We start from the raw sequence: 12,717 nt of genomic DNA, 5'->3' as shown, positions 1-12,717 counted from the left end.
CCTCTGTGCCACAATCTATACACCAATGAGCTATAAAAAAATAACAAAAAAAATTATCAGTTTGCAATGCCAAACATATAAAAGAGAACTAACAAAATTACAAGCTAAGCTCTAACAATTTGCACTTACGAGGCATTTTCTTGTCCTTCAGACATTGGCTTGAGCTGAATCCAGATATCACAGATGCTTCTTTGTACATATCTTGTTGTATGTTGATTTTGTCTTGAATATCTTGATCCGGAAACATCTTCTCAATGCAAATCATGACACCTCTTATCACCCTTGGGATCTTTGTGAATGTTAGACCCCTCATTATAGAATAATCTCGGATTGAGATATACTCCTGCTACATGCAATGGTGAATGTACTTTCCTATCCCACCTGGAATCAATAATTTGTCATAAGGGAGATATTTAGATTCATTTCCCTTATAGAAAGTCTTGATGGCCTCTTTGGCCCTGTCCATGCCCTCATAAATATATCCCATTGCGAGTTTCTCTCCAACCATAAATCTCAAGAATTTCATAAGGGGCTCAATGAAGCTAACAATCTCAGTGACTTGTTCCACAATCTATCACCAAAGACTGATGCTTTTGATGAAAAGAGATTTTGGGGTAAGGCAAAAACCCCTTTTCTTTACAATATTCGATCCTGGGACCTATGGGTTATGAGCCCATTACTTATCGGAAGTGTTTCATAAGGCTTTAAGCCTTTAAAACCCACGGACCATACAACTATCGGAAATACATGGGAATGCATAGAAACACATGGAAACTCTGCTCTAAACCCTTTGTTCAGACTTCAAAAACAATTCACCTGGATCTATATATCTGTCGGGTCTGCTCTTCGCTCCGACCCTTTCCGCTGCTCCGATCTCCTGAACTTTGATCACCGATTTATCGCTATCGACGTATCGACGTTCCACCACATCGGCGCTATCGCAACATCCATTACTGTTAGCCCTTTGACCTCTCCGATTGCGATCAACGATTAGATCTGGACTGTCGATCTGGCTTCCGATCCGATGGTCCATGTTCCATCGCATCATCGCGATCGCAATTATTCAAGACCTGTTCCGATTAGTTCAATGCATCGGTCCGATATGTCTATAAAATTTCAGGTCTGAATCTCAAACTCGGACTATGTTTTTGCTGTTTCTTAGTGTAACTGGAATTCGACTTGCCTTCGATGGATTTCTGCACTTAACACAGTTTCTGCCATACTCTGCTACGACACGCACAACATTCATTAATATATATCTTTGAATCGCCATCGATCCTACAGTGATCAATGGTCGATCAACACGCATACAAACGGGATTCAAGACACCAATGCATATATACACAGTATAACTGGAAAAGGCGTAAAATACACAGACACGTGTAAATCCACACAACACACATATTTCTATTATACATATACAGACTTCTATTACAGCCTAAGGCGTTTCAGCCTTGGAACAAGTCCCCCTTCGACTACATTGTGTCGATCTCTGTTTCTACAAATATTTATCAATCGCTCTATATCCTCTCTGTCTCTGTCTCATTACATATATATAGAACACGCAGGTTCATCAGTTTCTAAGAAACATTGGAATGGATCACTGAAAGGATCCGATCAATCCTCTCCTTAATCTTCTCTAACAAATCACTAACAACTCCCTAATCTTCCGTTATGCACACATATGGCAGATTACCTTAAGTCTCCTCGAGACTTTTATCCATTCCATCATTTACTCTATTTTGAACAAAATTGTCCCCTGTTTTTCTCGATGGTCCACATCTCCTCCTTCTCCACTTTGGATTCCTCCTTTAATTAAGGGGGGTTAGATGCTCCTGCACCAGACTCCCGAGGCACAAAAATTTATGACCTCCTAGTCATATGCTTCTCCTTGTCCTTAGCAATTCTACCCACTTCTCAGTGGAACTGCCTTCATGATCTTCTGTGAATTGCAACCAACCTCTGCAGTAACAGTCTTCCTCTATTACATGATACCTCACCAAGCTCTCATCACTCAGTCTTTTGGCATCCTTCTAGTTCTCTTCTCTGGAACCAATTGAGCACACCTTGCTCTAGGTTGTTGCAAGTCTTCTCACCTTCCGCTGTCATTATCTGCATGATAGTAAGACCATAAAATCTCTAGCTTTAAACAACTGTACCTCCTTTCCCTTCTTCCTTCTCGTAGGAAAACTTTCCCTGCTGTGATACCACTTGATGAAAAGAAATTTTGGGGTAAGGCCAAAACCCCTTTTCTTTACAATATTTGATCTTAGGACCTATGGGTTATGAGCCCATTACTTATCGGAAGCGTTTCATAAGGCTTTAAGCCTTTAAAACCCGCAGACCATACAACTATCGGAAATACACGGGAATGCAGAGAAACACATGGAAACTCAACTCTGAACCCTTTGTTCGAACTTCAAAAACAATTCACCTAGATCTATATATCTGTCAGGTTTGCTCTTCGCTCCAACCCTTTCCGCTGCTCCGATCTCCCGACCTTTGATCGCCGATTTATCACTATCAACATATCGGTGTTCCACCACATCGCCGTTCCACCACTATTTCTACATTTTCACCTCCTCATCATTCCATACTTCTACTAGAACTTGTTGCTTAGGATTATGTGTTGTATCTAGCCCTTTGCATCAAATTCCCCCCATTCTTTCCTCCTCTTCATTTTTACTACAACGCCAATATTTAAGTTTCCTATTGTTGTGTCAGCCACCAGAACCAAGACCTTTCTCTTTGAGATTAGCCATATTTGCCCCCTGAGTATTTAGATCTATGAGTTTTCTTGAGTTTACCTTGTTGGAGGACAATTGAACCAAGCCCTTGAATTATCTATTTTAAATTATGTGACATATGGAGTGCAGCAGAAATCCCTCAGATAATCTTCAAAAGAACTCCTCTCTTTAATATGCCCTAGGCACTGGTTTGCTATCAACCCAGAGGTTGTCTCTAGGAGGCTTCTATATCTTCTGAAGAAATTGAGCGACAGGTGATAGAAAAAGTGACAACAGTACTTGCATGCAATTTTGTGTAACCATGACCTCTGGATATTAACATACACCTTATGGTCTTCCATATTTTCTTTGAAGGTCCTTGCTGAGAAAATTTTATTCACCTTCTGCCATGTGAGATATGATTCCTTTTCTACATATAGTTGAGTGTCTGAGCATACTGGCAAGTAAACTAGTGTAATCTCAATTGCCTCCCCGGTACTTCTCTTTGTGGTATCTTTTGAAGCAACTCTCTTGGGTGCCATGATAATAGTGAATGATGAAGAGAAATGGCCAACACTTGTAATACCCAAGAGAGGAAAAAGCACTCATGGCAGACAATAAATTAGCTTCAACAAAACAACTTACAAAGCAAGATCAGGCACAACCACATGCATTGACTAGGAAAATTGTGCAATTCTAGAAGTGAAGGGAGGGAGATTGTTTGTGGGAACTACACATTGTGCAATCTCAATAGCCAGTGATGCAGCTTGAGGCTAGAGATGGAACAATTCATAGTCCAACCTAGGCAGATTGTGGGAGAGCTTATGCATCTCACAGTCTCAGTGGCCAAGGTGGTAGACCCGAGCCTTGGAATATGCACAATTTTTGTATATGCGCAATTTCTGTATATGGAATTTGCGCATATACGATGCAGATACATAAAAGATGTGTATATATGGAAGATATGCACATATAAGAAAGTGATAGATATATAGAAGATATGTGCATATCTTTCGTATATGCACAATTTCCATATGTGCACAAAAATGCAGCCTCTATATAGGCGCAACCTCTGTATATACACATCTTCTATATATACGCAACTTCCGTATATGCACATATCTTCTATATATGGATAAACTTTTGTATTTGCACATATATGAAAGTTGTGCATATACAAAAGAGATGCACATATATGGAAGTTGCACAGATACAAAAGATATGTGATACAGAAGATGTGCACATCTTTAGTATATGCGTAACTTTTGTATATGTGTATATCTTCCATATATGCACTTATTTAGTATATGTTCATTTCTTCCGTATATGTTCATATTTGGAAGTTTCACATTTATAATAGATGTGCATATACGGAAGAGATGTGCATATACGAAAGTTGCGCATATACAGAAGAGATGTGCATATATGGAAGTAATCTCTGCTTCCCTTGCGTCTTGTAGGCGAACCTGGGCTAGCATATGAAAGTCTTCTTACACACTTGTGTTTTCCACCTCCCTTTAGTCACACATAATGTAGTAGGAGAAAGAGTAAGCGGCCCATTATCCGCACATCATTTCTTTTTCATGCAAGGAACAATTGAAATATAGTGTAATTAGGAAGATCTCTCATTCTTGGACTTTGATACATCCCTTCAGATTAAGGGGGGAATGTTAGATATCTAATCCTCCGCTAATGGTTTGTGTAGTTTCCATCATCAAGGTTGGGTTGTCATCTAGAACTATGCAGTTCTCAAGCTTAAGGTTGGCCTGCCAAGAGGGATTGCGCAATTTCTGGAGGCAAGGTCGGCCTGCCTCCCAAGATTATGCAATTTCCGGAGGAAATCTCAACAATGTTGCAAGGTGTAGTCAAAAGGTTGCTTGTAGCTGTAAAAGTTCAGATCAAGGTCGAAACAAAGAGTCACAATTACCATATAAAAATATAAGTCTTGAACATACCATGAATACTTGACAACAATAGAAGATAAGCTTCTATGGATAGAAATAAGGCTCCAAAATCAAAGCACAGGAAAAATTTTGGAGGTTGGTTGTAGCGGCTACAATAGTCAGACATCACTAACACCAACCAGATCGGTCTCTATCCAAGTTTCCAGGGCTCCAGAGCATTTGTCCCAAATATGGCTCTATGAACTAATAACTCAACCCATAACCTTCCAGGGCTCTAGAGCGTTTGTCCAACCAAGGCTCTAGGACTAGTAACTCAACCCAAGTTGTTCGAAGGCTCTAGAGCGTTTGTTCCAACCAACGGCTCGAGGAACTAGTAACTCAACCCACAGCTATAAGGAACCTGGGCACCAATCAGAAACATGTGAAAAAACCCACAATACCATGGTTATCCAAGAAATGGAAAGGCTAGGAAAAAACACTATCAATCCAGGTAATCCTCCATGTCAATGACATATTATAGCTAAATAACCAAATGCATATACCATGCATGCCAAAACTAACAAGGAAATCATACATGAAACTCGATACTTGCAAGGCAATCCCGTTGTAGTTGTTGATCCTTCTATCCCCTTGTCCTTTCTTACTTTTCCTTTGCCTTCTTTCTCCAAATCCATGAAAACTAGAGTGCTCCAAGCATGCTCCAAGATTTCTCTAAGTGTGCAAGATTATGAGAGAGAGAGAAAAAATAATGAGAGTGTCAAAGACTGAACTCACAAAACCCGTGAACTAATCCTCGGAATCCTTTTTATCATTGAGGCCTCTATTTTCTTCATTTTCCTTTATTTTTCCTTGAATTTTCCTCACATGCAAGTCTATGACCTTTCATCTCCCTTTTCTCCTATTTTCCATTATTTTCATAAATAAATTCCAATTAATTCCACTTTGTCTTTGCCAATTCCCATAGTCATTAATTAATCACCAATGATCCCCATCACTATGTTTTACCAAAGATTCTGTTTGCAATATGTGTCGCGTGACCTTGGTTATTAGTTTTATTTATTTGCATAGGAAATCAACCAGGGGTTGTTACAGGAGCTCGGTCATAAGGTTAAATTACCCAAAGGATAAGACAATGGAGGTATGGTTAAGACGATAGTCAAAATCTATGAGGGGTTGGGTCAATGATTTGGAGAGATGTGGCCTGAGGGATACATGTTATGGAAAAATGGAACAAGTGGAAATTGGAAATGGCAGGAACATATTAATTGGACAATATCCATGGATTGGGCGTGATGGTAGGCATAGGATGTCTGCAGATCTAGTGGAATTTCTAAATTCTCACGATGTTTATTATATTGTAGTTATGGCTAGATATGATCCCTCAGATGTTGATAATCATTTATGGGTGTCTACTCAAGATTTAAAGATCTTCCCTGTTTTTATAGGTGAATGGAATATATTTTTTTATGAATTTGGGGAAAGCGGGTATTTTTTTAAATAGGGATGAAGAAGATAGTCTTTCTTGGTCTAAAAACAAGAAATGTGGGGTTATTTCAGCAAATCATGGATACCATGCTTTGATTAAGCAAAATATGTCTTGCAATTCACAATGGTGGTTTGATTTAGTTTGGAAATGTCAAGGACTCCAGAAATGTCGTCTTGTTTATCGCTTCTCCTTGAAATGAATATTCTTAGTTGGGATTTTAAAAAGATGGGAAGGTCACGGATTTTGTATTTTATGTTGTCAGAACAGTGAATCTATTGACCATTTATTTGTTTTTCCCTTTCGTTAAGACTATTTGGAAAGAGGTTTTGTTAGTCCTTAAAACAAAAGGTTGGTGGTTTGGAAATTCTGTTAAAGAAAGTTTGTGGCTTTAGGTTCAGAGATTTAGTTTGCCTTCTTTTAAATTTATCCCCACATTTATGATGTGGGGCATTTGATTAGGGATAAATAGTTTTTTTTTAGAATGATGTTGTATGCTCAACAATAATTGCACATAATTCTAGAGTTTCATTTTTGGAATATGTCAAGCCCTTGAAATCAAAGAAGATAAGAATTATAAGGGAGCTAGTGTTATTTGAAGGAAATGTATGGGGTTTCTTTGATGGTTGTTATCAAAGGGAGAATTGTGGGGTTGATGTTTCCATTCTATTCCCTAAGAATGTGGTTCTATAATGTTAGTTGGGCATTGGAAATGGAACGAACTTTGTTGCTGAGTTGATTGCTCTGTGGTGTGCTTTAAGGTTAGATTTGTGGAAGTAGGTGAAGGTTTTCAAACTAATTGGTGATTCTAAAATAATAGTGAGTTGGTTCAATGGAAAGGTGGATCTCTAAATCCTTCGCTAGGAATCATGGAAAAGGAAGATCCAGTTATTACAACAACGGTTTGAAGATCTTAATATCCTTCATGATTAGAAGGAGCATATTGTTCTTATAGATCTACTCTCAAAGGAAGCTTTAATTTTGGATGTCGGCATTTGTACCTGTTCTAAATTCCACAATAGTGTGATATTATTAATTTTTTCCTTTAATCTCTTTAATCTTTCTTTTCAAATAACTTATTAGTTTTTTTTCTTTAAGTATAACTAAAACATAATTTAGATGTTAAAATAAAACTGTCTCATAAAAAGATCAAATAAACTACCATGTAACCAAAAACTTACACTTTTTTATTTCTATTCTTAAAAAAAAAAAACATATTTTTCCTTTTATAAAAACATAAATACTTATTTAAATTTTAATTTCATTATTTTCATATATTAATTTTTAAATTTTTACATGATAAAAGTGTTAAAGCTTATCTATTTCATATGGTTTGAAATATGGATATAACACCTAAGTTAAAATGCAATATACACCTATAGCAACTTACATACATTTTGAATTTTAAAAATGATCAAAAGAAGTTTTAATTTCTTTCCCTAGCTCAAAGTAAGGAGAAGAGATAATAAGCCCATGAGGCTGTGAAGAAATAATAACACTCACTGTAATTGAAATTTATTATTTTTTAAATTTAGTTACATAAATGCTTACATGTATTTCTATTGTTAAATAGAAGTTTCATTAACTTGACGTTAATGAACTCAAAGTTGTTATAGAATATCCAAGCTTATAAAAAATAAGAAATAAGTCTTCTCAAATCTATTTTAGGTAATTTTTCCGGTCTTATTCCATTCAATGTATTTGGTATTTTTGTGACTTTCAAATTATTATATTATATTATTTTTTTATTTAATGAGATAACTTTCATATCTTTTTATTTTTAATTTGTTGTAAATATGATATATAAATATATTAAAAATTTTAATTGCAGTTACCAATAATTAGAAATATAAAATTAAAATAAATTATTTATATAATTAAGAGTTATTTTTATTTAGTTAAGACTTAAGTTAATGGTCCAAGAATCAAGGGTATCTAAGAGGAGTGAAAGCCTATCCTTTATGGACCACGAGTAAGTGGGTAATCCACGTGGTGTGGTTTTCCTTGAATAACAATGATGAGCTAGCTTGCATTCGTGGATAGCAAATAATAAAGGTTGTCCTCATTCTTGGTTTGACCATTCAGCTATAATAGGTTTTTCCACTATTCAAAAAGAAAAAATAAGAACAATAGAAATATGGGCTTGGAGTATTGTGCTGAAATTATTTTTTCTTGACTAAGAGCTACTCCGAACAATGATGAGTCAGCTTACATTCATGGATAGCAAATAGTGATGGTTGTCCTCATTCTTAGTTTGATAATTCAGTTATAATAGGTTTTTACACTATTTAAAAAAAAGGAACAATAAAAATATGGGCTTGGAGTATTGTCGTGATTTTTTTTTTCTTGGCTAAGAGCTAGACTTTTTTGGACGTAAGGAAATAAATTAAATGCCCAAGACCCAGAGGAAAGCCTAACCCTTTAAGGGCCACAAGTGGGTACTTACAAGTGGTGCGGTTTTCCTTGAATAATAGTGATGAGTCAACTAACATTTGAAGATAGCAACTAGTGATGATTGTCTCTATTACTAGTTTGACAACTAAATTAAGATAAATTTTTCCATTATTTAGAGAAAAAACACCAATAAAAATAATACAACAAAAATGATAATATCTCCATTTATGACTCATGTAAATATAAACTCATAATATTATCTGTTGCATAAAATTTGACACTTAAATTTCTGAATATGTACATGATTAGTTGAAAATCTATTTGTACACGACATAGTTTACAATCGAAGTAGACAGTAGTATCTAAAAGCAAAAAGACAAGCCCTGACTGCCAATATGACTCATATGTAAATATGAACTCAAAGATTTCGAATGTTATTGATACTGCCACTCATGATCTGGTTTGGAAAAGATTTAAAAATACAACTGAAGTGTGTAACAAGTACGAGGACAACAGGCCATCTTAACTTGATTGAACTTGTATAAATGATATTTGTGAAGTAAAAAGCATATAAATCATAATTATATTCGTACTACTCAAACATGAGTTTGCTGAATATGAAGTGATATAAACAATTATTCATTAGTCTCATAACATGAGTTCGCTGAAAATGAAGTGATATAAACAATTGTTCATTTGTCTCGTAGTGTCTCTTTCATGGATATAAATAATGCAGTTTTTTAGAAGTGTTTTTTAATTTTTAAAAACAACTCAACAATTAAATCCATAATCCATGGGATCAAGTGAAAGGATTTTAATTTAAAAAGAAACTCAACAATTAAATCCATGGATCAAGAGAAGGGGTAAGAGGTACTGGAAATCTGCTATGTGCAACAAAATTTCTGATTGTTTTTGTACATGTCCACAATATTCATACAATTGACAATCAACGTGCTAATCACTACAACTAAAGCCCATTCATGATTTCATTGCCAAACCCAAAGGCAGCAAAAACAGTTTGAATAAAATATTCAAAAGAACTTATCGTACACTTTAACTCATCCTCTACATTTTGTACTTGTTATAGCCATCAACATGCAAATCACTTAATAAGCAGAAAAGCGTTGGATCTGCATGGATCCCCTGTTTTTCTTGCTTTCTGGCTCTTCTCAGGTTGAAAAACTGTTCTATGGACGATCTTCTTCTTTGAAGTGTTGATCCATAGATTTCAATGTTATCTTCTTAGTACGATCTGATATAATCCATGAAAATATGTAACTTTCTATGTTAAGGATGATCTGATATAATCCATGAAAATATGTGAATGTCTATGTTAACGAATGAAATTCTGTTTTTTTCGTCTGAAAAAATAAATAGAAAGCGTCGGATCACATACTATTGTAATGCAGTGATTTGAAAAAGAAAAATCATTTGAAAGGCCACCTGAGATCATGGCCATGACCAATTACTCATATCGTAATTGAAAGGATAAAACTTGGACCTTGTAGCTTTTACCAACACTTTGAAAAGCTTTCTCTGGACCTCAACAATAGGGACCGAGTCGAGCTCCAGTTGTAGCAGCTTTCGGAGAACGTTACGGGGATTTGATTCTCGAGCATCAAAATGTCGTAATCAATATTATTTCGCCGCCCAGAGTCCTCAATACCTCTAAAATGAAGCAACTAGTCGAAACTGAGCATCATAGCAAGGTTCTCTCCGTCGCAATCGATTTTTTCTTCGTAGCCCTCCCTGATTTCGTCCTCCACCTGCAGGATCACATTCTTTGCTTCGGGAGAAATTCATATTATTTGGAACGTTGGCGAGGTTCCTTTTGATATTAAACCGCGTCGTCATTCTACGCAGGGCTCTTCCTTTGTGATTATCCATGGAAGGGAGCTCTGCTTTCCTGTGATGATACAGACCCAACGAAACTATTTTAGGAACATATGCTTCTTCTTTTTGAGTCTTTCAGGAAGTTGGGAACTTTAAATATCGACACAGCGGACGGCGATCGTAGGCAATCAACATCGCAATTCTGTTGAATAGTGATAGTCCATTCTTCCTCACTGATCCATTCTCGGTGGCGATTGCCGTGACATCGATCTATCATCGTCACTCTCGGAACCAGATTCAGCTGGCAGAACAGAGAGAGGTCCGGCTATAATTAAGCATTCACCCATGATTGATTTATGGCTACAAACACAGGTTTCAGTTTCAGAAGAACACTAGTAGAGGGCAACCAATATTTCCGACCCCATTAATACATCGGTACAAGTTCAAATTTCGAATTTGGGCGGGGCGGGTCTTGTGTTTCGTATGAGGCCATTTCATGGCTATCAATATCAGAGGAATGGATGGGCCTATCTTACGCATGCTTCCGCGTTTCATGACCATCAATACAAACAGCCAGATGGATGGATGATCATATCATGAACATCTCCATAACTATTAACCAGAAAGTGTTCGCCTGAAAATTAAGTATATCGATTGATTGGAAAATAGATGTCAGAGTTCCCATGTACCGATGTACTTAGAAGGTGAATTAATGGATCTATAGAAGTGGAAATAGGCCTTGCCTTTCTTCAATGTTTACGCAGCTCCGATGGGTGTTTTTGCATAGTTTTGTGCACCCTTTTAATTGATGGGGTATGTGAATTTTAAAATTTGGATAATTTTATCTTTCGATTCTTTTGCTCAATTTTTTGTCATTGGGCTGCGAAATTGATGCACTGAACTTTTTTATAGGTGTGTCATTGCAATTTTCTCTCTTACCTCTCACAACCCTTGATTTTTTTGCACTTCCAAAAAAATTAAGGTGCTTCTCTCTCTGGAGTCTTATGGGACCTAGTCTCTTCTCTCTACTTCTCTCAAAGACTCTTATGCAACCCTTGCTCTAATACCATGACAAAAATTGAAAAGACAACGTGGAGCAGAGAATTTCTCTTCTTGGTATTACGAATCAATTAAATAAGATTACATTGGAAACATTGGAGTGAAACTCGGCTAAACTGGACTAACCGAAACTGAACTAGGACACTTAGATGGATGGTTTTGACACCTTGCAGGTGGTTGGAATTAGATTCTCCAACAGTAGACATGATGCACACAAAACAATCTGTATATTCTCATTCAAAGACAAATTACAAGCCACATAAATAGTGTTCATGAGATCCAATAGATTCCAAACAAGGAGAATATTGTTGAGAAAATCTCTCAACAAAACTCCAACCAACAACCCAATCCTACTGATTTACTAATGTAAGCATTATTTCCAAGTCTCATCTTTAATGCTTACATTTACATCATTACAAAGATTATTACAAGAAACATAAATTACATATAGTCACATCTATCTCGTTGGTCTTCCTCGGCAGTTATCCCCACTCTGAAGTCTCCTAGACAACACTCTTTTCACAAGCACAATTTTTGTGCTTCTCATTCAACTCATTTAAGACATAACCACCGCTGACCATCTTTGATGAACTTTGTAAAATTGGCAATTCTCGATCTCCCAAAGGACAATCTCAATATTAGACTGTATCCAGCAATCAATTATGCATCTGACCTTTCTACATACATGGATCCCATAACATAACCTGTAATTGATGCTCTTGAAGCCCGAAACACAACAACACCCATCAGCATATAACATACTTACATAATTAAATTAGCGACGTTCTCTTGGCACCAAAAACCCTGGAAAACCACTAATTCAAATTATGCTAATCTATTCATTGATCGGTTCTCCATTACACACCAAAATATCTATTACATAACTACACAAAATTCACATAATATATTCATATCACTAAAATAAAGCAACCACCCAAGTTAAAAAAGTATGAACTACCTCCCAAGATCTCCACTAGATTGAATGGATCGACTCCTTTTGGATTCTGAAATAATGCAACAGTAGCTCTTTGACCCACCTTTGCCTCTCTATGTTGAACCTATCTGAATCCAAGGTTCAACGATCGCAGAGGGATAGCCCATAACTTAATTATGAGGACATTCTATGGCACGGGTGACCACTGCTCATTGGCACACATCCATCCGGTGTCTCTCATTCATTCTTGTTCATTCGGACACGCAAAGTCTCCACCGAAGTATCAATAATCATGAAATCGGAGATCACGAGATCAAGGAAGCAATTAATAACAATGTCGTTCATGTCATAAATCTAGAGGCAACACAGCAAGGCATTATGCTA

This window comes from Pinus tabuliformis, chromosome 6 (genome assembly GCF_031772625.1).
Source record: "Pinus tabuliformis cultivar Carrire ecotype Pingquan chromosome 6, CPIR1, whole genome shotgun sequence".
In the NCBI taxonomy this organism is placed as follows: Eukaryota; Viridiplantae; Streptophyta; class Pinopsida; order Pinales; family Pinaceae; genus Pinus; species Pinus tabuliformis.
This window is presented reverse-complemented; position numbering follows the sequence as displayed.